Raw genomic sequence first — 6,110 nt, forward strand, 5'->3', positions numbered from 1 at the left:
GGTCTCTGAACACTGGGAGTACCTGGGTTCTTCTCCGACATCTCTATTTAAATGCATTTCCTTGGCTGCCTAATCCTAAATTCAGTATCTGTGCTAACTTCTAAATTTTCATCTCCAGCCTAGATCTCTCCTTTGGACTCTTTACTCATATCCAGCTCCTATTAAGGGCACCTCACATTTCTCATGTCCAACCCCTATCTTTCCTTCCTACCAAAATACTCTTTACTCAGACCTCTCCATCTCATTAAATTCCAGCTTTATCATTCCGCTTGCTTAGGTCAACAGTCTTGAGTTACCCTGACTCCTCTCTTTCATTCTTCACATGTAACCTATTGGCAAATCCTGAGCTCCACTTGCAAAATACACTCTGATCCCTCCACTGCTATTGACTAATTCTAACTAGTTGGCCTGCTTCTTCCCTTGACACTTATGATGTATTTTGGTGGTTTTTTTTTCAATCCCCATTTGAGGATTTATTATTTTTTAAAATTGATTTTAGAGAAAGAGGAAGGGAGAGAGAGAAAGCTACAGACCCAGAGAAACAGAAACACTGATGTGAGAAACACTGGTCCGTTGCCTGCCAATATGTGCCTGGACAGGGCATTAAACAGGCAACATTTTGGTGTTTGGGACAACGCTCCAACCAGCTGAGCCACCTGGTCACGGCTGACCTATTTTTTTAATTTTAATTTTTTAAAATTAGATATTATTGATTATGCTATTACAGGTGTCCTGATTTTTCCTCCTTCGCCCCCCAGCATCTCCAACACCCTCAGGCAATCTCCCCACTATTGTTCATGTCCAAGGGTCAGGTGTGTAAGTTCTTTGGTTACTCCGTTTCCTATGCTGTACTTTACATCCCCGTGGCTATTCTGTAACTACCTATTTGTACTTCTTAATCCCCTCACCACTCCAACCTTCCCCCCATGCCCCCCCCCCAATCTGGCAACCGTTCTTTATATCCATAATTCTGTCTCATTAGCTTAGTTTGTTTTTTAGATCAATTGTTGATGCATTTGTATTTTTTGCCATTTTATTGTTCCTAGTTTTGATCTTCTTTTTCTTTTTTTTAAAGATTTTATTTATCTTTTTTTGCAGTTTCCTTTTTTCTTTTTTTAAAATTTTTATTTAGTTATTTTCCAAGTACAGTTTTCTGTTTATTTCTCCCATCCCAGCCCACCCCGCCCCATGCACCCCACCTCCCTCCCATTTCCACCCCCCTTAGTTTTTGTCCATGTGTCCTTTATACTTGTTTCTTTAAATCCCTCCCATTTTTCCCCTTAAATTCCCTCCCCCTCCCCTCTGCTCGCTGTCCCCTTGTTCTCTATTTCAGTGTCTTTGTTTTTATTTTGCTTGCTTGTCTGTTTTGTTGTTTAGCTTCCTGTTAAAGTTGAGATCATATGGTATTTGTCTTTCAACACCTGGCCTATTTCACTCAGCATAATGCTTTCCAGTTCCATCCATGTTGTTGCAAAGGGTAGTAGCTCCTTCTTTCTCTCTGCTGCATAGAATTCCATTGTGTATATGTACCACAATTTTTTGATCCATTCATTTACTGTCAGGCACCTAGGTTGCTTCCAGCTCTTGGCTATTGTGAATTGTGCTGCTATGAACATTGCGGTGCATAGGTTCTTTGAAATTGATGTTTTGGGGTTCATAGGATATAATCCTAGCAGTGGAATTGCTGGGTCAAAAGGCAGGTCAATTTTTATTTTTCTGAGAAAATTCCATACTGTTTTTCATAATGGTCGTACCAGTCTGCACTCCCACCAACAGTGAACTAAGGTCCCCTTTTCCCCACAACCTCTCCAACATTTGTTGTTGGTTGCTTTGTTTATGATAGCCATTCTGACTGGTGTAAAGTGGTATCTCATTATGGTTTTAATTTGCATCTCTCTGATAGCTAGAGATATTGAGCATCTCTTCACATGTCTCTGGATCTTCTGTATGTCCTCCTTGGAGAAGTGTCTGTTCAAGTCCTTTCCCCATTTTTTAATTGAGTTGGTTGTCTTCTTAGAGTGGAGTCGTGTAAGTTCTTTGTATATTCTGGAGATTAAACCTTGGTCTGAGGTATCATTGGCAAATATGTTTTTATTTATTTATCTTTAGAGGGGAAGGGAAGGAGAGAGGGAAATATCAATGTATGGTTGCCTCTTGTGTGTCCCCTGCTGGGAACTGGCCTGCAACCCAGGCATGTGCCCCAACTGGGAATTGAACCACGATCCTTTGGTTTGCAGGCCCATGCGCAATCCACTGAGCTACATCAGCCAGGACTGATCTTCTTTTTCCTTTTTTTAATATTTTATTTATTTATTTTTTTTGAGAAAGGGGAAGGGAAGGAGAAAGAGTGGGAGAGAAATATCAATGTATGGTTGCCTCTCATGTGCTCCCTGCTGGGAACTGGCCTGCAACCCAGGCATGTGCCCTGACTGGGAATCGAACCGCGATACTCTGGTTCACAGGCCCGCGCTCAATCCACTGAGCTACGCCAGCCAGGGCTTTCTTTTTCTTAAATAAGTCCCTTTGCCATTTCATATAATAATGGCTTGGTGATGGTGAACTCCTTTAGTTTTTTTTTTTTTTGTCTGAAGCTCTTTATCGGCCTTTTGATTCTAACTGATAGCTTTGCTCAGTAGAATAATCTTGGCTGTAGGTCCCTGCTTTTCATCACTTTGCATATTTCTTGCCAATCCCTTCTAGCCTGCAAAATTTCTTTTGAGAAGTCAGCTGACAGTCTTATGGGAAGTCCCCTGTAGATAACTAGCTTCTTTTCTTTTCTTTTTAAAAAAGATTTTATTTTATTTCTAGAAAGAGGGAAAGGGAAGGAAGAAGAGAGGGAGAGAAACATCAATGTCTTGCCTCTCATGTATCTCCTCCCCCTGGGAACCTGGCCCACAACCCAGGCATGTGCCCTGACTGGGAATTGAATCAGTGACCCTCTGGATTGCAGCCCACGTTCAATCCACTGAGCCATACTAGCCAGGGCTAACATCTTTTCTCTTGCTACTTTTAAGTTAGATTTTCTCTTTATCTTTTAACCTTTGGCATTTTGATTATGATATCTCCTAGAGTGGGCCTCTTTGCACACATCTTGTTTGGGACTCTGTGCTTGGAAGTAGACTTGCATGTCTATTTCATTCACCAAAATAGGGAAGTTTTCTTTCACTACCTTTCCAAATAGATTTCTTGCTCTTTCTCTTCTCCGTCACCCCTATGATGTGAATGTTGGACGTCTTGACGTTGTCCCAGAGGCTGCTTATACTATCTTCATTTTTTTCGCATTTTTTCTTCTTGTTGTTCTGATTGGTTGTTTTATGGTTCCTTATGTTCCAAATCATTGATCTGATTCTGAGGTTCATTCACTCTACTGTTGTTTCCCTGTAAATTGTTAGTGTATCTTTTGTTTCTGACTGGATCTTTTTTATGCCATTGAGCTCCTTACTAAGTTCCTTGAGCATCCTGATAACCAGTGTTTTGAACTCTGCACACTGATAGCTTACCTCCATTTTGTTTAGTTCTTTTTCTGGGGTTTTGATCTGTTCTTTCATTTGGGATATATATATATATATATATATATATATATATATATATATATATATATATTTTTTTTTTTTGGTCTCAGCGTGCCTGTTATGTAGTAAGGGGCGGAGACTTGGGTGTTCTCCAGGGCGGGGCAACCCACGTGGCTGTGTTGTGATGCTGTATGTGAGGGAGTGGTTAGAGAGGGGAGTAGGCCGCTTGTTGAGGTCTCTGCCAGCTTTCAGTCACTTCCCCTGCTTCCCACAAGCAAATTGGACCCTTCTGGTGCTGATTCCCCGGGTGAGTGAGTTTGTGTTCATTTTAGGACCCTGTGGGTCTCTCCAATGAACCCTCCTGTGAGATTGGGAGTTTCTCCCGCTGCTGCCTCAACCCCCACAGGTGTTTTAAATCAGTGGTTTTTGAGGCTTTATTTTCCCGTCGCTGGAACATTGTGTTGCTTGATCTACCACGCTCCCCAGTTGTTCCTCTAGGTAAATCTGCACATTAATGTGGATCACCCAACCTGGTCCTCCAGCTGCCACCGCTGCCTTGCTGCAAATCCTGTCCACCCTGGCTGCCTGTCTCTCCTCTCCTACTGGTCTGGATGAATGTTTCTTCTTCAACTCCTTGGTCGTTGGGCTTCCATACAGTTTGATTTTCTGTCGGTTCTGGTTGTTGTTGTTGTTGGTTTTAACTTGTTGTTGTCCTTTTCGTTGTGTGAGGAGGCACAGTATGTTTACCTATGCTTCCATCTTGGCTGGAAGTCTGACCCCATGTCTTGACAATATAGCCTAATGTAGTAAGTATTCTGTAGGGTCCAGTGGCATAACCTCCTCTATCACCCAAACTGGGTACTCGAGGTGTGCCCTTCGCGTGGGCTGAGTACACCCTCCTCTTGTAGTTGAGCCTTGGTTACTGTTGGCAGATCAGTGCAGGGGGATTTACCCAGGTCAGTCAGCTTCAAGGAGTAGCTGTGACCACTGACCCCCAACCTCTGCCCTCTGTGAAGGATCAGCTGTGTGGGGGTAGGGTGGTGGTGCTCCAACATGGTCTATAGCTGTCCACTGGGTGCACAAGTTCTCAGGTCCCCTGGGTGGTGCTGGCCAAGTTCAGCCCCCATCTTTTTTTCCTGGGGTCACCCTGCCTAAGCTGTAAAGCAAACTAAGATGGCTGTTACTCGTGCTGGGCTTGGGGATTCCCAGGTAAAGCCAAGCTCTGAGTCTAAGCTGGCTGCTGCTAATGAGCTGGGGCTCACTGAGGCCAGCTGTTGCTTGTTTGATAGGATTTAGTAAGTTGTGAAGCATGAGCCACACCAGCCATTCATATGAAAAAGCAATTTGGATGGGCCCATAAGTTGGGTGAGATGGAGTCTCTGGGGATCTTCAAAGCAGGTCAAACAGTGTTAGCCAGGCTGATGGAGTCTCAAATATGGAACCAGCTTGCCAGCTCTGTTGGAGGAGGGTTTAGAAGAGGGATAATGGCCTCTGCTCATCTTGATGCCAGACACTTCAGTCCTTCCCTATATTCCACTAGTGCCTTTCAAGCTGCTTGCTACCTGGTGCTGGAGCTCGGGGGAGTGATTATGAGCAGGTGAGTCTGTGTGTGGGTTCTTTAAGAGGAACTGCTTGAGGGTCCAGTGGTTTCTTCCACCAACTCAATCCCTATGGTTTTTGCAGCCATTAGTTTTGGGGACTTATCTTCCTGGCACTGGAACCCTGGGCTGGGTGGCATGGTGTGGGCTGGGACTCCTCGAGCTATCCCTCCCCAATTTTTATCCACCACACGTGAGTGTGGGATGAGCCCATTCTGCATCTGTACCCCTCCTACCAGTATGGATGGATGAATGGATGTGGTTTCTTTAATTTTGCAGTTGTCATCCATTCAACTTGATTTCTGATAGCTCTAAGTGATAGTTGTTTTATATTTCAGTTGTAATTTCGATGTGGTTGTAAGAGTCAAGCCATGTCTGGCTACAATGCCATCCTGACAGGAAGTGCAGGCTGACCTATTTTCAAAGCAGCAGCCAGAAGTCTCCTTTCTTTTTCTTTTTTAAAGATTTCATTTATTTATCTTTAGAGGGGAAGGAGAGAGAGAGGGAAATATCAATGTATGGTTGCCTTTTGTGAATCCCTTGCTGGGAACTGGCCTGCAACCCAGGCATATGCCCTGACTAGGAATTGAACCGCACTCCTTTGGTTCACTGGTGGTGAACCAAAAGGATTCACCACCAGTTCACTGGCCCTCGCTCAATTCACTGAGCTACACCAGCCAGGACACAGAAGCCTCTTTTTATAAATCAAATCATGCTACACCTTTGGTTCAAAACCTCTCAATGAATTCCCAACTCAGAGTAAATGCTGAAGAGCTTACAATGACCTACAAATGACCTGACCCTGGCTACCTGTCTTACCTCCATCTCTTTTAATCTCTTCTCTGTTCACTTCCACTCGGCCACACTGGTTTCTTTGCTCATCTTAAAGCCTTTGCACTCATCATTTTCTTTGCCTGGGAGGTTCTTCCTCTACATATGTGAGTAGCTCTCATTTCCTTTAGATCCCTGTTCAAATGTCACCTCAATGAGCCTCAATGAG

The sequence above is a fragment of the Artibeus jamaicensis genome, unplaced genomic scaffold, assembly GCF_021234435.1.
Source record: "Artibeus jamaicensis isolate MK-2021 breed Jamaican fruit bat unplaced genomic scaffold, CSHL_Jam_final scaffold_369, whole genome shotgun sequence".
Classification (NCBI taxonomy): domain Eukaryota; kingdom Metazoa; phylum Chordata; class Mammalia; order Chiroptera; family Phyllostomidae; genus Artibeus; species Artibeus jamaicensis.